General features: G+C 44.4%; 1 pseudogene; it reads left to right on the forward strand.

Moving 5' to 3' along the window:
• Positions 1-15,360: 15,360 nt before the first annotated feature.
• LOC137769138 (tigger transposable element-derived protein 1-like) lies at positions 15,361-17,226 on the forward strand (annotated as a pseudogene).
• The last annotated feature ends 209 nt before the right edge of the window (positions 17,227-17,435 follow it).

Consider the following 17,435-nt stretch of genomic DNA (forward strand, 5'->3'; position numbering starts at 1 on the left):
ACAGGCCTTGGCGAGAGTGTTGTCTAATGAGGATCTGAGAGTGCTTCTGACAGAGTGTAATCCCTCTTTCCAGGCTGCACCCCCCTGCCATCCAGAAATTTAAAATTACTCTTTAAGACGTTTCACATTCAGATTTTTTCCCCTGCCACCTGGTGCTGAGATGGGTCTAGAGATGGCCTTGGTTTAGGTTAGATTGGCCAGAGAAGCTTTTCTCTGCAACCGGAATCAATCAGTTCTTCAGGCAGCCCGTGGGTTTCAAAAGATCTTGCTGAGGGGAAGGATTATGCATAGCGATGGGCAAGGAGTTAACAGCAACAAAGACTTGCTGAATGTTTGAAATGCAGGTCCAGTGGTTCTTCCTAATAAACACAATGCACATCTCTAATGGCTAAGAGTTTACAAAGTGTTTTCCAATCCATTGTTTCACCTTGATTCCCATGCTAACCTACTAAGCCCAGCATAGCAAACTACTGTGATCCCCATTTAGCGGAGAGGAAACCAGAGTTCAGCTCACTTCCCAGAGCTAAGAAGGGCAGGGCCTAAGTGAGAATCCAGCTCATGTGACTCAATTTGTCTTCATTCTAGCCTGTTTACCACCAGCAGCCTCCCCTCAAACTACCTTCCTGCCCCCCTCCCATCCCCCTTACCATCCTCGACTTGAATATGAAATTTGAGTTTATCAGGTTCAGGTGCAACAGAAAACGCATCACTGCTAGAAAGCCCAAGAGCCTTTTTGCATTTTGCATACGTATTATTGAGAGAAGTACAGCCTTTTATTATCTATGGGACCTGAGCTCTGTAGATTCCAGGAGATGTGACTTACCAATACATGAGAAAATCCAGGAAATAAGCCACAAGATAAATAGCTTACCCTTCTCTCTCTGCCATGCCTTATGATCAGGCTGTCATGGGAAAATAAGTGGAGGTGAGGTATTAGCTGAATATATAGAATATTAATTTCTTCCTAACTATATAAAACAAAATTCTTCATAACTGTAAAAGCATATTTAGAACTCCCCAAGCATGTTCAAAGTAAGTATTCGGTTCTGGCCTGTTTAGTATTTCTATCAGCAACTTGAAGAGTAATGTAAGAGGAATGTTCACAGCTGACATGTTGTTCAGCTGACAGAGGTGGGGAGGGACGGCTGATATGTCGCGTAGGGACAGAGGGGCGAGCAGCCGTGCCAGGAAGGGCAACCTCACACCTCGATGCGTCCGTGTCCCTGTGGACAACCCATCCAAGACCTGCAGCCCTCAGATCCTGGGCCTATTCCTTCTAAGGAGTTTTGTCTTCTTTAATATCATGACCATGTTCTAGACCTCGCTGTTACTCTGAGCTGCTCCCCCTGGTACCCCTTCAGCACCACACTCTCCAAGCACTGTCTTCCACGATTCCATCTCTCGGTCCCATCTCTTGCACTACACCTGTCCTGAGCTAATCCTCTCCCTGTTCCTAACCATTCCTTTCCCGTCTGCATCAGCGAATGCTACCACTTTTCACCCAGGCTCCAAGCTGGAAACTTGGGCATGTCCCTACCACTCCCTGAACCACCCCAGACTTGAATACTGAAGGGAATCAGAATATGCCACCCCCAAACATGCCACTATAGCATAAGAATTGTTTTGAGCTGAAGGCAGTTGAGAAGCCAAAATGCAGAAAAAGCCCTCTGCCTTCCCACTTTCTGTCTAGACGCAGGACATAAATTTCCCTTTGTGAAGGTGTTCCCCCTCTCCTCTCCCACACCAGGGGGAGAACAACCCTTATCACTAGAGACAGACAGTTGTCACTGTAATCAGTCTGCACAAATAAACCTTACGAAAATAACCCTTCTCTATCATTAGTTTCCCCCATATAATTACCTCCTCACAATTTATAATACCTAGAAGCCCAAACACTTTTTCCTTTGTCTTGTCACTTCTTTACATATTTATCATCCTTTGTTAAGTGGTATATAAGTCCCTGAGTCTAACTGCTTCTTTGGGTCTTCACTTCTTATCTATTAAGGCCTCCTGTGCACATTAAAAAAAAAAAAAAAATTTAAATATTAACATCAAATAAAATTTGTATGCTTTTTCTCCTGTTAATCTGGTCTTTTGTCAGTTTAATTTGCCGGTCCCAGTCACAGAACATAGAGCTGAACACAGAGGGTAGAGGAAAGTATTTTTTCCTTTCCTACAATATGAAATTTGGGTTTGTCAGGTTCTTTGCTCTCCACACCATTGGTTACCAGATTCTGTAGATAAATCTCTCTCTTCTGCACTGTCTCCATTCCCCTGACTGCCCCATGTCAACACTTTAAATGTAATGGTTACACCTCCCAGGCCTGCTGGAGGATCTCACCAAAAGCCACCAGGAGAATCTATATTCTACTTTCAGAATCCCTCTTGACCTGCTTTCTGCTTTTGTGATTCTTATGATCGCTCAGCCTTGATTGTGGCACTATACCGTCTAGCCAGCTGCCTGGAGTGGCCTTGGCATCCCCCAAGGTAGGGGGATCGAACACCCTCTGGCCCTGCCTAAGGTTAGGCCTTCATCGCATCTTGCCTAGATTACAGCCAACATTCTCTGGTCTTCCTACCTGCCTCTGGTTTTGATTACCTCACTCTCCTGCCTCAAACACCAGGAGACACTGGAGGTGGGGATTCGACTGAGCCAGAGTGAGGCTAACTGAGTGAAGTTCTAATCAGAATGGAAGAAAAATAATGGAGTCGAGAGTCTGGCAGTGGGGAGAGGACATCAGGTTAAAAACATGAGAATCAAAATATTGCGGAGTCTAGCCTTGTGGGTGATGGATCCGCCTGGCTTCAAGGGGCAGAGATGGGGTGAACTGGGAGGTATGATGGGGTGAACTGGGGGGTGAAATAGTAAGAATGTTTTTATTTTGTAGTATTTCTTTTATTTGGGGGACCTGTTTTGGAGAGGAACTGATGAATGGGTAGACAGTCTCTGATAAACGGCCCCCTTGCAGCCTGTGCCTCCCTGGGGCTCAGGCTTCCTCGGAGGACCTGTGATAGGAATGGCTTTGTGGTGCGTTAGCTAGACAGTGCCTCAGTTGACCTCCCAGCATTTCCCCATGACCACCTCAGAGAGGTATGGGGGCAGGGAGATGGGGTAGGGGTGGGGTGAAGAATGGAAAAAAGGAGGAAGAGAAGGAGGGGGAGAGAGAGATTGAGTCCTAGGCCTTAGGAGCCCCCTGGGAGGAGAGGAACAGAAGGCGAGGTCAGCAGGTGCCGTGTGGGCCCATAACTTAGAATCGGAGAGGCTAACAGCCATCTCAGTGGAGGAACACAAACTTGACAGCAAAGTTCCAAAAATTCCTTCTGGATGCCCCTGGAGACTCCCTGGAACCTAGACAGACACAGCCCCAGGGAAAGGGCAAAGAAAACCCAAACTGACTGAAATTGAGTTTCTGCCACCCAGTAGAATGGGGGCTCCTACTGGAGAGTAAATTGAGATCTTAAAAAACCAAAGGGCATTTTCTTTCTTTTGTTAGGGATAGAGCTCTATACCCACCTCAGGAATGACTGATTTGCTGGCAGCAAGCTCTTTGAGAGCAGGAGTGTGAGTTACTGATCTTCGTGTGCCCAGCACCCAGCACAGCACTGGCAAGGGTAGGGGCTTGTTGTCTTCGACCATGTGTAAGAACTGCCCTTCATTCCTAGACACATATGTGCCCTCGGCTGCTCTCTGAAGGGCTGTGTCCAACTCTGAACACCTTGTTTCTAGAGGCTGAGAACATGGAGAGTATTCTGAAAAGGGTGGTTAGGATACTAAGAGGTTATGAAAATTTCCAACTCACACCTGTGCCCTGAGCTCCAGAAATTTATATCCACTGTCTTCTGGACAACTATTTTTGAATGTCCTATCATTCCCTCAAACCTAAGGTGTGCAAAAATAAGCTCAACACTTGATCCCAGGCCCGCCCCTCTTCCGGTCTCAGTAAATATTCTACCCTCCATTTAGTGGACCAGGCAGAACCTTGAACATCATCCTTGATGCCTCTCTTTCCCATAGAACCTTTAATTTCACAGTAGTAATAATGACAGTAGTCGCGGGTCACTTTCATCAAGTCCTCATGACGTGGCAGGCATTGTTTTAAGAGTGTCACATTAATCCCTTAATGGCAATGCTATGAAGTAGGCATTGTATCTATCCCTTTTATGAAGGAATGAACTAAGGTCAGGAGATTAAGTAAGTCAAAGACACAGTGCTAGTGAGTGGTGGAGATGGAATTTGAATCTAGGCAGTACAACTCTACATGTTCTGAGCTCTTCACCTCTGCACTCAACTGCAGTTGGTTTTTCCTTGTCTTTTCTACTTTGAGTATAAACTCATGGAGCAGGAGTTTCCTTGTTTATTATTTTATCCCCAGAACCTAGTAAAGCACCTGCCCCCAAATCGATGCTTAATAAATAAATGATGATCGAATGAATGTTTGAAACATGAGCATATAAGGAAGATCAAGGAATGTCCTAGTGTAATGAATTGTATAGGTGGATAGGAACTTAGAGTTTATCCAGTCCTGGGGATATTTGGCCTGGGGAAAAGATTCAGGGAGGACATACAAAGTGTCTTCTAATATCTGAAGAGCTGCCGGATGGAGGAAGGGAGACACATTCCCTGGAGTTCCCAAGCAATGAACCTCAGCAGCTGTTTGGGAAAGGGGGTGGGAGAGACTGTGTGTCGTTGGAAAGAGTGGTACAGCAAACTACAAAACATTAAACTCAGCGTATCTTTTGTCTGCTGGGAATAAGTAGGTGACAGAGTGAAAAAGGCTTGGTTTGGCAAGGTGGAGAAACAGAGTCACAGGAAAGCTGATCTCAGCTGACAGTAGGGAAGAACGTCTCCATCTCCCGGGGAAAGGGTCACCGTAGAGGGAGGCTGCACTTCCCCCTCACTTTTGGATAGAGTCCGATGTTGGCTTGTGGGGTTGGAGCAAAGATCTGAAGGAAACTGCCTCATCCCAGCTTTCACCCCTTCCCAGGGGGCAGCCTTAGATGGATGCTGGAGGCCCAAAGGCCCTTTGCCTCCATTTGGGATGCTTCTGTAGGGTCTTTCCAACTCCAGAGCTCCCCCAAGGCTGAGCCACTTTGACAACTGCCTCACTGTGCAAGTCTCCCACTGCCCAGTCCTCCCTCCCTCCCTCTCTCCCTCTCTCCCTCTCTAGGGTGTAGCTCCTGAGAGCCATCCCCAACTCTATCTGTTTCCTAAGGCTGCCCTGGCATAAAAAGTGTCCCAGACTGGGTGTCTTAAAACAACAGAAAGGTATTCTCTCACGGTTCTGGAGGTTAGAAGTCTCAGGTCAAGCTGTCAGCGGGGTCATGCTCCCTCCTGTAGGCTTTAGGGGAGAATCTTTCCTATACCTTTTTCTTAGCTTCTTGTGATGCCAGCAATCTTCCGTGCTCCTTGCAGATGCATCACTCCCATCTCTGCCTGCATCGTATCATGACATTCTCCTGCTGACTCTGTCCAGATTTTCTTCTTCTTATAAGGACACCAGTTATATTGAATTAAGGATCCACCCTAATCCAGTATGATCTCATTGTAACTAATTATTTCTGCAAGGACTCCATTTCCAAACGAGGTCATATACACAGATATGGGGGTTAGGACTTCGGATTATTTTGTAGGGGCGGGGGGAGTGGAACACAATTCAACCCACAACACCAACAAATTACCTGCTTGCAAATCTCCATCTATTTCCCAGGGAATCTGATCTGTGTCACTACTGGTTTACTTATGATTCTGCATTCCAGACCTACAGTCATCGTGCCCCAGGGTTTCATGGCTAACTCTTAGTTTTCCCATCTTTAGTGCCCTCCCTGCAGGGGAATTCTACTTCTGCCAGGATATCAAAGCTTTTTCTCCCCTTCCACCACTGCCTACCTTTTTCTTTTCATGTATTATCCAGGTGCTAAATGTTCAGTGCAGTCTCTGGGCTGATGGTATAAGTCAGTAGTCATAGCCACTGACTTACATAGTATGTGGTTCATTGGTGTTTATGTAGTCATTCATACATATTTGTATCCACAGCAATGTCTGTCTACTGCAGTGGGATAGGAGAATCCATGCATGCTTACACTCTTGAGTAAAAGCTAGGGTGGAGGATGGGAAGGGGAAAAGTATTTTGGGGGGGTCAAAGCAGAGAGGAGAGGAAGGACTATACTATTTACAGGCTCCAGGTTTTTTTGTTTAATCATAACAGTAATTCATGTTTATTAAAAGACATTTGGGGGCTTCCCTGGTGGCGCAGTGGTTGAGGGTCTGCCTGCCAATGCAGGGGACGTGGGTTTGAGCCCTGGTCCGGGAGGATCCCACGTGCTGCGGAGCGACTGGGCCTGTGAGCCACAACTACTGAGCCTGCGCGTCTGGAGCCTGTGCTCCCAACAAGAGAGGCCGCGATAGTGAGAGGCCCGCGCACCGCGATGAAGAGTGGCCCCCGTTTGCCACAACTGGAGAAAGCCCTCGCACAGAAACGAAGACCCAACACAGCCAAAAATAAATAAATAAATTAATTAATTTAAAAAAAAAGAAAAAACATTTGGAGAATAGAAAAATAATTCTACCCCCAAACACAATTTTAAAGTGTTTTCATATTTTGTTTTTTTCCCTTTTAAATTTCCATGTAGCTGAGAGCATCAGTTTTATAGTCTGCTTGTTTTCATTTAGCATTATCTCAAAATTCTTAAAATTTTATATAATCCCCGACAAATGAATACGCTGCAATTTATGTAACCACACAGCTAGGGTTGGGCATTTAGGTTGTTTCTATTTTTTCACTATTATGAATGATGCTGCTGTGAATATCAGTGTGCCTAAAAGTTTTTTCTTCATTCAGAATTTCATTAAGATTGATGCCCACAAATGCTAAAGGGCATGAACTTTTTCCAGAATAATATTTTTTTTCTTTTTATAAAATAATAGACGATCATTATGAATATTTGGGGGGAAAAGTTGACTTTCTTTCTATTCCCAGAAGCTGACAGACTCCTTCCTGCCTTAGGGTCTTTGCATAACTGTGTCCTCTTCTGGCATGTTCTTCTCCCTGCTTTTTCCATGGCTGGATCCTTCTCTTCTTTCAGACTTCACTGTCACCACATTAGAGGGATCTTCTTTGATGCTCAATCCAGAGGAGACTCTAGTCAACTGTCTACCAAATTATCCTATTTAAAATTTCCTGAAATGATCAACATCTGAATTTTTTCTTGTTTATTTGCCTATTTTCTGTCTTTCCTCAAGGTAGCAGGAACCTGGTCTGTTTTGTTCAAAATCATAGCCTCAGCCCCTGGCATAGTGCCTGGCACACAGTAGCACATAGAAGGTGCTCCAGAAACATTTGCAGGATGAATGAGCTTGGGTTCCAGATCCACAGGCTATTTACTAGAGGGTGGTCTTCCTCTTCTTCTTGGTGGGACTCAAAGTACTTGCTGGTGTCAAAGAAGTGAGTCTCCCCTCTCCATTTCCACCTTCTACGAGTTTGCTTGGACCACACAAAGGCTGACTCACTCTGGCTATCAGAGGAAGAACACTGTATTTTCAGAATTTCACCAGATAAAAAGGAAACGTAGAACATGAGGAACTGTTCAAGGTATAGAACTGTTGTGAGTGTACTGACATACTCAGCATATGCTTCAAGATTAATTAAAGGACTTCCCTGGTGGCACAGTGGTTAAGAATCCGCCTGCCAATGCAGGGGACACGGGTTCGAGCCCTGGTCCGGGAAGATCCCTCATGCCGCGGAGCAACTAAGCCCGTGCGCCACAACTACTGAGCCTGCGCTCTACAGCCTGTGAGCCACAACTACTGAGCCCATGTGCCACAACTACTGAAGCCCATGTGCCTAGAGCCCATGCTCCATGGCAAGAGAAGCCACCACAATGAGAAGCCTGCACACCACAACGAAGAGTAACCCCCGCTCACCACAACTAGAGAAAGCCCGCACACAGCAACGAAGACCCAATGCAACCAAAAATAAATAAATAAGTAAATTTATTTTAAAAAAAAAGATTAATTAAAAGTTAATTCGCAATTTTAATTGAAGATTAACTAGTTTCTTCCAACAAGGGTTGCAGTTGGTGGAATCACTAATAAACAGGCTTCCTGGTTGTTGTACAGGCTGATTTCTCTGTGTTGAACTGCTTTGGTCACACACATTTCCAAGTATGCAGAATGACTTTCGGTCAAGTCGACTAAAATAAGTTATGAATTCTATGATTATCTGTGCTGTACCTGGTCTGTTCAAAGATAAATACTAAATGAGGTAAAGACTCAATTTTAACTGCTTAATAAATGTTTAAGCAGTATAACAGTATAACATTTACTAAAAATATCAAATATTGACTAAAGCTAAAGTAAATATGACTTGAATTAGCAGTGTACTGACTGGGCAGTCATAAGAACTGAATAAAACAGGTGGTGATTATAGAGAGATTACAGAGTACATAAGAAGAAATTTAATAAACTTCTAACCTGAGTATTGAAATCCATTAATTTTTAAAACATCTTTTTTGAAGCCTGGGTTTCATTCCTGATTATCTTTACCAGAAGGAGGACTGCAGGAAAGCTTTAGTGAAAAGATGAATTTCCTCTCAAAATCCTCCAACTCATAGCATTAGACATGGTAACTCAGTATGTTTTGTACTTGCATGTTTATAAAATTAGAGGACTTTTGTTATACACATTTCTGGGATCCCTTAATAAAAATCTTGTTTCCATATTCAGTGTCTTTGGAGGAGTTTCGTACTAGGACTATTTAAAGAAATCACTCAGCTGAACTAGAAGTTGGCAGTAAATTGGAAAGTCAAGTTGACTGCTGCTGTCATCAGAGATGAAGGCTGGCTGAAGTCTCAGCATTTAGTTTGTCGTGGGATTTCATGAATTATGCCCACGCTTGCATAGTGTTGCAAACACAATAAGCATTCAAGAACATGTGTTTAATGATTAAATGGTTTTTATATGCACTCCCTGTCGATCTCTGATGTGAGGAATCATGCCCTATTTTAAGACTTTCATTTTTATGTCGTTGCCATACGAATTCTTCTCCACCACCCCCTGCACTTAAGTCATACTATCTATTTATCATTCTCCCAACACTCATGCACACTTGCCCTCCAAACCGTTGCTCACATTGGGCCCTCCTCCTAGAGTCCTCTCCTCTCTACTAGCCCTAATCTTGTCCACCTCTTAAGATGGCAGGTCAATCCCGAGATCATGTGAAGCTCTCTTCTACCCACTGTGACTTACACTATTTATCCCTACCTTCCTTGCTTTTCATTTCTGTGCTGGCCTCCCTGGAGAATCCCAGGAGAATCGTGGACCATCAATGTCAATCTAGCTCCCAAACACCCAGGAGCATCTACAGAAACTGGCTGTGTGAGTTTGCTAGGTTTCGGTAACAAAGTGCCACCACCAACTTGAGGGAGTATAGGGGGTTAAACAACAGAAATTTATTATCTCACAGTTCTGGAGGCTAGGAATCTGACATGAAGGTGTTAGCAGGTGTCAGAATGTTCCTTCTGAGGGCTGGGAGGCAGAACCTGTTCCAGGCCTCTCGCCTGGCTTCTGGTGGTTTGCTGCCATCTTTGGGGTTCCTTGGCTTGTGGATGCATCACCCTGATCTCCGCCTTCATCTTCACTTGTTGTTCTCCCTGTATGTGCGTCTGTATCTGTGTCCAAATTTCCCCTTTTTATAAGGACCCCAGTCGTATTGCATAAGGGCCCACCCTAATAACCTCATTTTAACTTACTTACATCTGTAAAGACCCTGTTTCCAAATTAGGTCCCATTCTGAGGTGCTGGGGGTTAGGACTTCAGCATATCTTTTCTGGGGAGAAACAATTCAAGCCATAACAGTGGCCCATGTGAGAAATGGCTCCATCACAAATTTACCCTGGTGCATTGGAGCCTTTCCCTCATGGCTTTTTGTTTGGGGTTTAAAGGGAAAAAACACTGAAGGTTTCTCTCTATATGGATTCATTTTTTTTCAGTGCAACTTATCTCTCTCTCTCTCTTTTATTGTGGTATAGTTGATTTATAGTATTATATAAATTTCAGGTGTGCAACATAGTGATTCACAAATCTTAAAGGTTATAGTCCACGTATAGGTATTATAAAAGGTTGGCTCTATTCCCTGTGCTGTACAATATATCCTTGTAGCTTATTTATTTTATACATAATAGTTTGTATCCTGTGAGAAGTGCACTCCCCTCTCGTTACCAGAGCTATGGGGGTGCGGGGTGCCCCCTATGTGAGTTGTGTGGGTCCTTCTGCTGTGGTGGGCTGATTATGTGGGTGATCTATCTGGTAGGCTTGGTTGGTCCCCGGTCCGGTTGGTGCCAGGCCCTGCATTATGCAGAGGCTGCTGGCTGCTGGTTGGCAGGGCTGGGTCACGAGGCAGCTGGCTGTGGAACCACTGGTGGGGGGCAGGGCTAGTGCTGGCTCACTGGTGGGTGGAGATGGGCTCCAGGAGACCTTGGGGCTGGTGCCCGCCCACTGGTGAATGAAGTCAGGTCCTGGGGCTAGTGGTGGCCCACTGGTGGGCAGAGCTGTATCCTGGGGTCTGGCTGCAGGGCCCCGGGGTCCCAGAGCTGCTGTTGGATTGCCGGTGGTGGTGGTGGGGGGGGACACAGCCCTACCCAGTTAGTTGCTTGGCCTAAGGCGTCCGGGGCCTACAGGCTGTTGGTCGAGGTTGAGGCTGATTCTGGTACTAATAAGCTAAAGGGAGGATTCCAAGATGGCTACTGCCAGCACCGGTGTCCACGTGGTAGAAGGAGCTCCCCAGAATGGCTTCTGCCAGTGTCTGCGTCTCCAGGGTGAGCTCCAGTTGCTTCCTGCCTCTCTGGGAGACTCTCTAAGATCAGAATGTCGGTCTGACCCAGGCTCCTTTCAAATGACTGCCTCTGCCCTGGGTCCCAGCGCATGTGAGGTTTTGTGTGAGCCCGTTAAGAGTGGAGTCTCTATTTCCCACAGGCCTCTGGCTCTCCTGAACGTAAAAGCCTCACTGGCCTTCAAAGCCTTACATACATCGGAGGGCTTGTCTTCCTGGTGCAGGACCCCCGAGCTGGGGAGCCCAGTGTGGAGCTTGGACCCCTTGCTCCCTGGGGAGAATCTCTGCAATTGTGATTAATTTCTCTTTCATGGAGTGCCCACCCTGGGGGTGTGGTCTTGACTATACTGCATCTTTCCATCTCCTACCCATCTTATTGTGGTTCCTTCTTTATATCTGTAGTCGTAGAAGATATTTTCTGGCAGGTTCCAGTCTTCTTCATTGATGGTTGTTCTGTACATAGTTGTAATTTTGGTGTGCTTGAGAGAGGAGCTGAGCTCAGGGTCTTTCTACTCCACCTTCTAGGTCAATCTCTCTCTATGGCTTCTTAGTCCTTGTGGCCTGTGCTGCCCAGACAGTGGTTTCACGTTTCAGCAGCTTTAGAGGATGGAGAACTACAGCCTTGAGGTGACCTTCCTGGGGCCCCAAAAGCGATTTTGTGTGTACTGAAATAAAATGGGATATTAACATCTTAATTTTATTTACAAAGATTAATCATATTACTTGATGGGCCATAGAGTATAAAAGCTAAGACTGTGGACTCTGGAGCCAGATAGCCCGGGTTCAAATCCCTGGTCTACCTCTTACTAGGTGTGCAACCTTGGGCAAATTCCTTGACCTCTCTGTGCCTCAGTACCCCCCATCTATGCAGTGGAGATAATGATAGACCTAACTTCATAAAACTGTTGTGAAGATTAAAAGATTGAGTACTCCTTAAGCTTCTAGCAGTGTCTGGCACATGGCTAGTGCTCAATAAATGGAAGTTGCTGGTATTATCACCCTCTATGTGTTCCTCCCTGTGCTTGGTGCTGGGTCTACAAAGCTGAAGACACAGTCCCTGTCCCTCCTAGCTTATGCTAGGAAGTTCCAACTATTAGTTGGAACTGAATATTCCAACTCCTGTACGGCTGGCACTTAGCTGGTTTGTTTTGTAGTCGCCCATGAAAGGAGGGGGCCTCCTGCTGGGAAGAGTTGGGTGAAAGGACCTAGCAAAGGGCCTCAACCAGGACACTGTCCTGGTCCAGGAGCCTGATGGAAGCCAAGTCGTCATCGCCTGCCAACTGCCTGCGACAGGGCCTCTGCCAGCGGGTCCACCCACAGTTGCCACCCACTTGGTCGGCATCTAGCTCCTCACCCACCGCTGCCCAGCGGGATCAATGCCTAAAAGAATTCTGACTCCAATTCTAATGAAGAAGGGGTAGTTTTCCCACACCAACAAGCAATTGTCAGACACTAGCTGGGTGTCCTAAAATTTAAAATTTGAGGTCTTAAGAATTGCAATTCGGGAGACACAGATTTGGGTAAAACTGAAAGAGTGTTCTGGGGAAGAGACAGAGCTAGGGGCTTATAAAGGCAAAAACCATAAAGTTGTGCTCTGATGCAAGAAAGGAAATATTTGTCCTTAAGGGATGGCCATGACAAGTTGTTTTAGGGTAAAGGTTGGATAAGTGTCTTGAGTTTCTGTCAGCTGTGCTGGATACCTTTGTTAACACAATAGGTATCAAAAGGTCAGAATCCATCCAGAATCCAGGCTGAGATGTGCATACTTCCTCAATGGCCTTCTAGTTCCATTTTAGAGAGCTCTCTTAGCAATACCGACTCCATTTTGATTTTCCTTTCACACTACAAGCCAGGAAGTGGGCTCTTACTAGACACGGATTTGCTGGCTCCTTGATCTTGTACTTCGCAGTCTCCAGAAATGTGAGAAATAAATGTTTGTTGTTTAAGCCTCCCAGTCTATGGCTTTTTTGTTACAGCAGCCTAAACAGACTAAGACAGAAGGCTTCCCAGAGAAAGTTCTTGAGCTGAGCCTTAAAGAGTGAGGAAGCCTTTGACAGATGAATGGTGGGGGGGAACAGAGGCCTGATCTTAGGGGAACTGCAGCCATTTCAGTCGGGTTGAAGGTTAAAGAGAAGAATGGCCAGAGGTGAGACCATGAAGGGATCACAGTATCAGGGCCAGGGGTGGGGCTTTACTAAGACCTTTGTGCTTTGTCTTTATTTAATGGGACTTTTTGGAAAAGTTCTGAAGTGGTTAAAAAAAAAACAATTTTATTTTTTGACAGATCACACAGGCTTCTGGGTATCGGATGGATTGGTGGTAGGGGAGGGAGTGGAGTGGGCTGAACACTGAGCCAAAAATGGAGGTAAAGAAACCATTTAGGAGGTGTTTGTAACATCAAGACATGAAGTATTAAGTATTAAGAACCTGAGCTAAAGTAGTGTCACCCTGGGATTGGAGAGGGAGGGACTTATTTAAGAGACATTTAAGGTGTAGCCATGGCAGGACTTAATGAAGACTGAATACAGAAGAAAAACGACCCCCAGTTTTTTGGTTTGGATGACAGGGTATGTAATGTTATCTATAACCAGGACGACATATATGGGGAAAGGAACCAATATAGGAGACAGGGAGATAAGAACCGGCAAAGAGAATACATTCTCTATTAGAGTTCTTACACTGCCTGTTATGGGTTCAGTGGTGTCCCTCTGAAATTCATATATAGAAGTCCTAACCCCTAGTCCAGCAGTGTGTGACCTTATTTGGAAATGAGATCTTTGCAGGTGTAATCAAGTTAAGATGAGGTCATGAGAATGGTTCCTAATCCAATATGTCTATACCCTGATAAAAAGGGGAAATCTGGACATGGAGACAGACATGCACACAAGGAGAACACCACGTGAAGATGAAGGCAGAGATTGGGGTGATGCATCTGTAAGCCAAGGAACTACCAGAAACTAGGAGAGAAACCTGGGACAGGTTATTCCCCAGCACCTTCAGAGGGAGCAGGGCCCCGTCAGCAGCTTGATTTTGGATTTCTGACCTCCATAACTGTGAGACAATAAATTTCATTGTTCTAAGCCAACTAGTTTTTGGTACTTTGTTATGGCAGCCCTAGCAAACTAATGTAGTGCCCAATGTCTATCCAACTGGAGGTGTCTGGGAACCAATTGATGCACAGGTCTGGAGTTCAGGAAACAGCATTAGGCCAGTGATGGAGTCAACCATCCATCCCCCAGGGTGGTGGGTGTAGGACATTTCTATCTGACTGTCATCTCTTCTTTTGCAGAACTACTTCTCTGCCACTTTGTGTGGTCTCAGTGGGACTGACAGTTATGGCACTGTCTTCTTCAGCCTGTAGACAGAGCCTGTCTGTAGCAGGAAAAGAATGTGGCAAGCACTCAAAGAGAAACCAAAGCAAGTGGTGATAAGAAGTGGTCAGAGATAAAGTGTCCTGGTAGTATTGAGTCTTGGGTTCTAGCCCCTGGGGCCAAATTCTTGCAGATCTTGTAGGAATTCTGTGAGCTCCCCTAGCCACCCCGGCCCCCGACCCTTCATCCAGTTATATATGAGGCAATATCTTCTTCATCTGCTTCTGAGAGTTTGAGTTGTCATCTGCCTTCAAAAGAATACAAGTGTTAATTAAAATCATGAGAGTGGATGAGGCAGTACATATAAAGTGAGAAAATAATAAGGTCAAGATAGAACTCTGGGAAACCCAAGGAGGAGGAGGCCAAGAAAGGTTCATATGAGAGGTGGGACTATATAGAAGATAAGGGAGCAGAGTGATTCATGATTCTAGAAGGGAATGTGAAAAAGAAAAAGAAGTGTCACGTATAACAGAACTTGAGTCAAGTAAAGGAAAACAACACAGTCATAGGATTTGTACCCTAGAAAGCTTAGTTATCTACTACTGTATATCTTATTTAGATACACTTACTACATGTCATTCTGAGTTATCCATTACCGTATAATGAATCACCCCAAAACTTAGCAACTTAAAACAACAAACATTTAATATGTTATGCAGTTTCTGAGGGTCAGGAATCCAGAATTGGCTTAGCTGGGTCGTTCTGGCTCAGGGTCTCTCATGGGTTTGTGGTCAAGTTGTCAGTCAGGGCTACAGCCTCTGAAGGTTTGATTGGGCCTGAGGATCAACTTCCAAGATGGCTACTCACATGGCTCTTGGCTGGAGGCTTCAGGTCCTCCCCTGTGGGCCTCTCTAAGGGACTGCTCAACACATACAGGCACACCTCATTTTATTGTGCTTTGCAGATATTGCGTTTTTTACAAATTGAAGGTATGTGGCAACCCTCTTCAAGCAAGTCTATCAGTACCATTTTTCCAACAGCATTGGCTCACTTTGTATCTCTGTGTCACATTTTGGTAATTTGCACAATATTTCAAACTTTTTCATTACTATTATATTTGTTATGGTGACCTGTGATCAGTGGCCTTTGCTGTTACTGTTGTAATTGTTCTGAAGTGACACAAACTGTGCCTATATATAAGACAGTGAACTTAATCTATAAACATGTGTGTTCTGGCTGCTCCACCCACTGGCCATTCCCCCATCTCTCTCCCTCTCCTGGGGCCTCCCTTTTCCGTGAGACACAATATTGAAATTAGGCTACAATGGCCTCTAAGGTGTTCAAGTAAAAGGAAGACTCGCACGTCTCTCACTTTAAATCAAGCACTAGAAATGATTAAGCTTAGTGAGGAAGGCATGTCAAAAGCCGAGATGTGACTTTAGCCTCCAACCAGTTAGCTAAGTTGTGAATGCAAAGGAAAAGTTCTTGAAGGAAATTAAAAGTGCTACTTCAGTGAACACACAAATGATAAAGAAAGAAAAACAGCCTTATTGCTGATATGGAGAAAGTTTTAGTGGTCTGGATGGAAGATCAAACCAGCCACAACATTCCCTTAAGCCAAAGCCTAATCCAAAACATGGTCCTAACTCTCTTCAATTCTATGAAGATTGGGAGAAGTGAGGAAGCTGAATAAAAGTTTGAAGCTAGCAGATGTTGGTTCATGAGTTTTAAGGAAAGAAGCCATCTCCATAACATAAAAGTGCAAGGTGAACCAGCAAGTGCTGATGTAGAAGCTGCAGCAAATTGTCCAGAAGATCTAGCTAAGATAATTAATGAAGGTGGCTACACCAAACACCAGGTTTTCAATGTAGACAAAACAGCCTTATATTGGAAGAAGATGCCATCTAGGATTTTCATAGCTATAGAGGAGAAGTCAATTCCTGGCTTCAAATCTTCCAAGGACAGGCTGACTCTCTTGCTAGGGGCTAATGCAGCTGGTAATTTTAAGTTGAAGGCAATGCTCATTTATTATTCTGAGAATCCTATGGCCCTTAAGAATTATGCTAAATCTACTCTGCCTGTACTCTATAAATGTAACAACAAAGACTGGATGACAGCACATTTATTTACAACATGTTTTGCTGAATATTTTAAGCCACTGTTGTGACCTACTTCTCAGAAAAAAAAGATTCCTTGCAAAATGTTACTGCTCATTGACAATACACCTGGTCACCTGAGAGCTCTGATGGAGATGTACTGTACAATGAAATTAATGTTGTTTTCATGCCTGCTAACAAAATATCTGCTCTGCAGCCTGTGGATCAAGGAGTAATTTTGACTTTCAAGTCTTATGATTTAAGAAATACATTTTGTAAGTCTGTAGCTGCCATAGATAATGATTCCTCTGATGGATCTGGGCAAAGTAAATTGAAAACCTTCTGGAAAGGATTCACTGTTCTAGATGCCATTAAGAACATTCATGAGTCATGGGGAGAGGTCAAAATATCAACATTAACAGGAGTTTGGAAGAAGCTGATTTCCAATCCTCATGAATAACTTTGAGGGGTTCGAGACCTCAGTGGAGGAAGTAACTGCAGATGTGGTGGAAATGGCAAGAGAACTAGAATCAGAAGCGGAGCCTGAAGATGTGATTGAATTGCTGAAGTCTTAGGATAAAACTTTCACAGATGAGGAATTGCTTCTTACACATGAGCAAAGAGAGAGGTTTCTTGAGATGGAAGCTATTCCTGGTGAAGATGCTGTGCAGATTGTTGAGAAGACAACAAAAGCTTTAGAATATCACATAAACTTAGTTTACAAAGCTGTGGCAGGGTTTGAGAGGATTGACTCCAATTTTGAAAGAAGTTCTACTGTGGGTAAAATGTTGCCAAACAGCATTGCATGCTACAGAGGAATCGTTCATGAAAGGAAGAGTCAATTGATGAGGCAAATTTCATTATTGTCTTATTTTAATAGATTGCCACAGCTACCCCAGCCTTCAGTAAGCACCACCCTGATCAGTCAGCAGCCATCAACATCCTCCACCAGCAAAAAGATTACGACTCGCTGAAGGCTCTGATGATGGTTAGCCATTTTTATTTAGCAATGAAGTATTTTTTAATTAAGTTATGTACTTTTTAAAGACATAATGCTATTTCACACTTAATAGACTACAGTATAGTGTAAACATAACTTTTATATGCACTGGGAAACCAAAAAATTCATGTGACTTTATTTGGTGTTTGCTTTATTGTGGTGGTCTGAAACCAAACTCATGTTATCTCTGAGGTACATCTGT

The sequence above is a fragment of the Eschrichtius robustus genome, chromosome 9, assembly GCF_028021215.1.
Source record: "Eschrichtius robustus isolate mEscRob2 chromosome 9, mEscRob2.pri, whole genome shotgun sequence".
In the NCBI taxonomy this organism is placed as follows: domain Eukaryota; kingdom Metazoa; phylum Chordata; class Mammalia; order Artiodactyla; family Eschrichtiidae; genus Eschrichtius; species Eschrichtius robustus.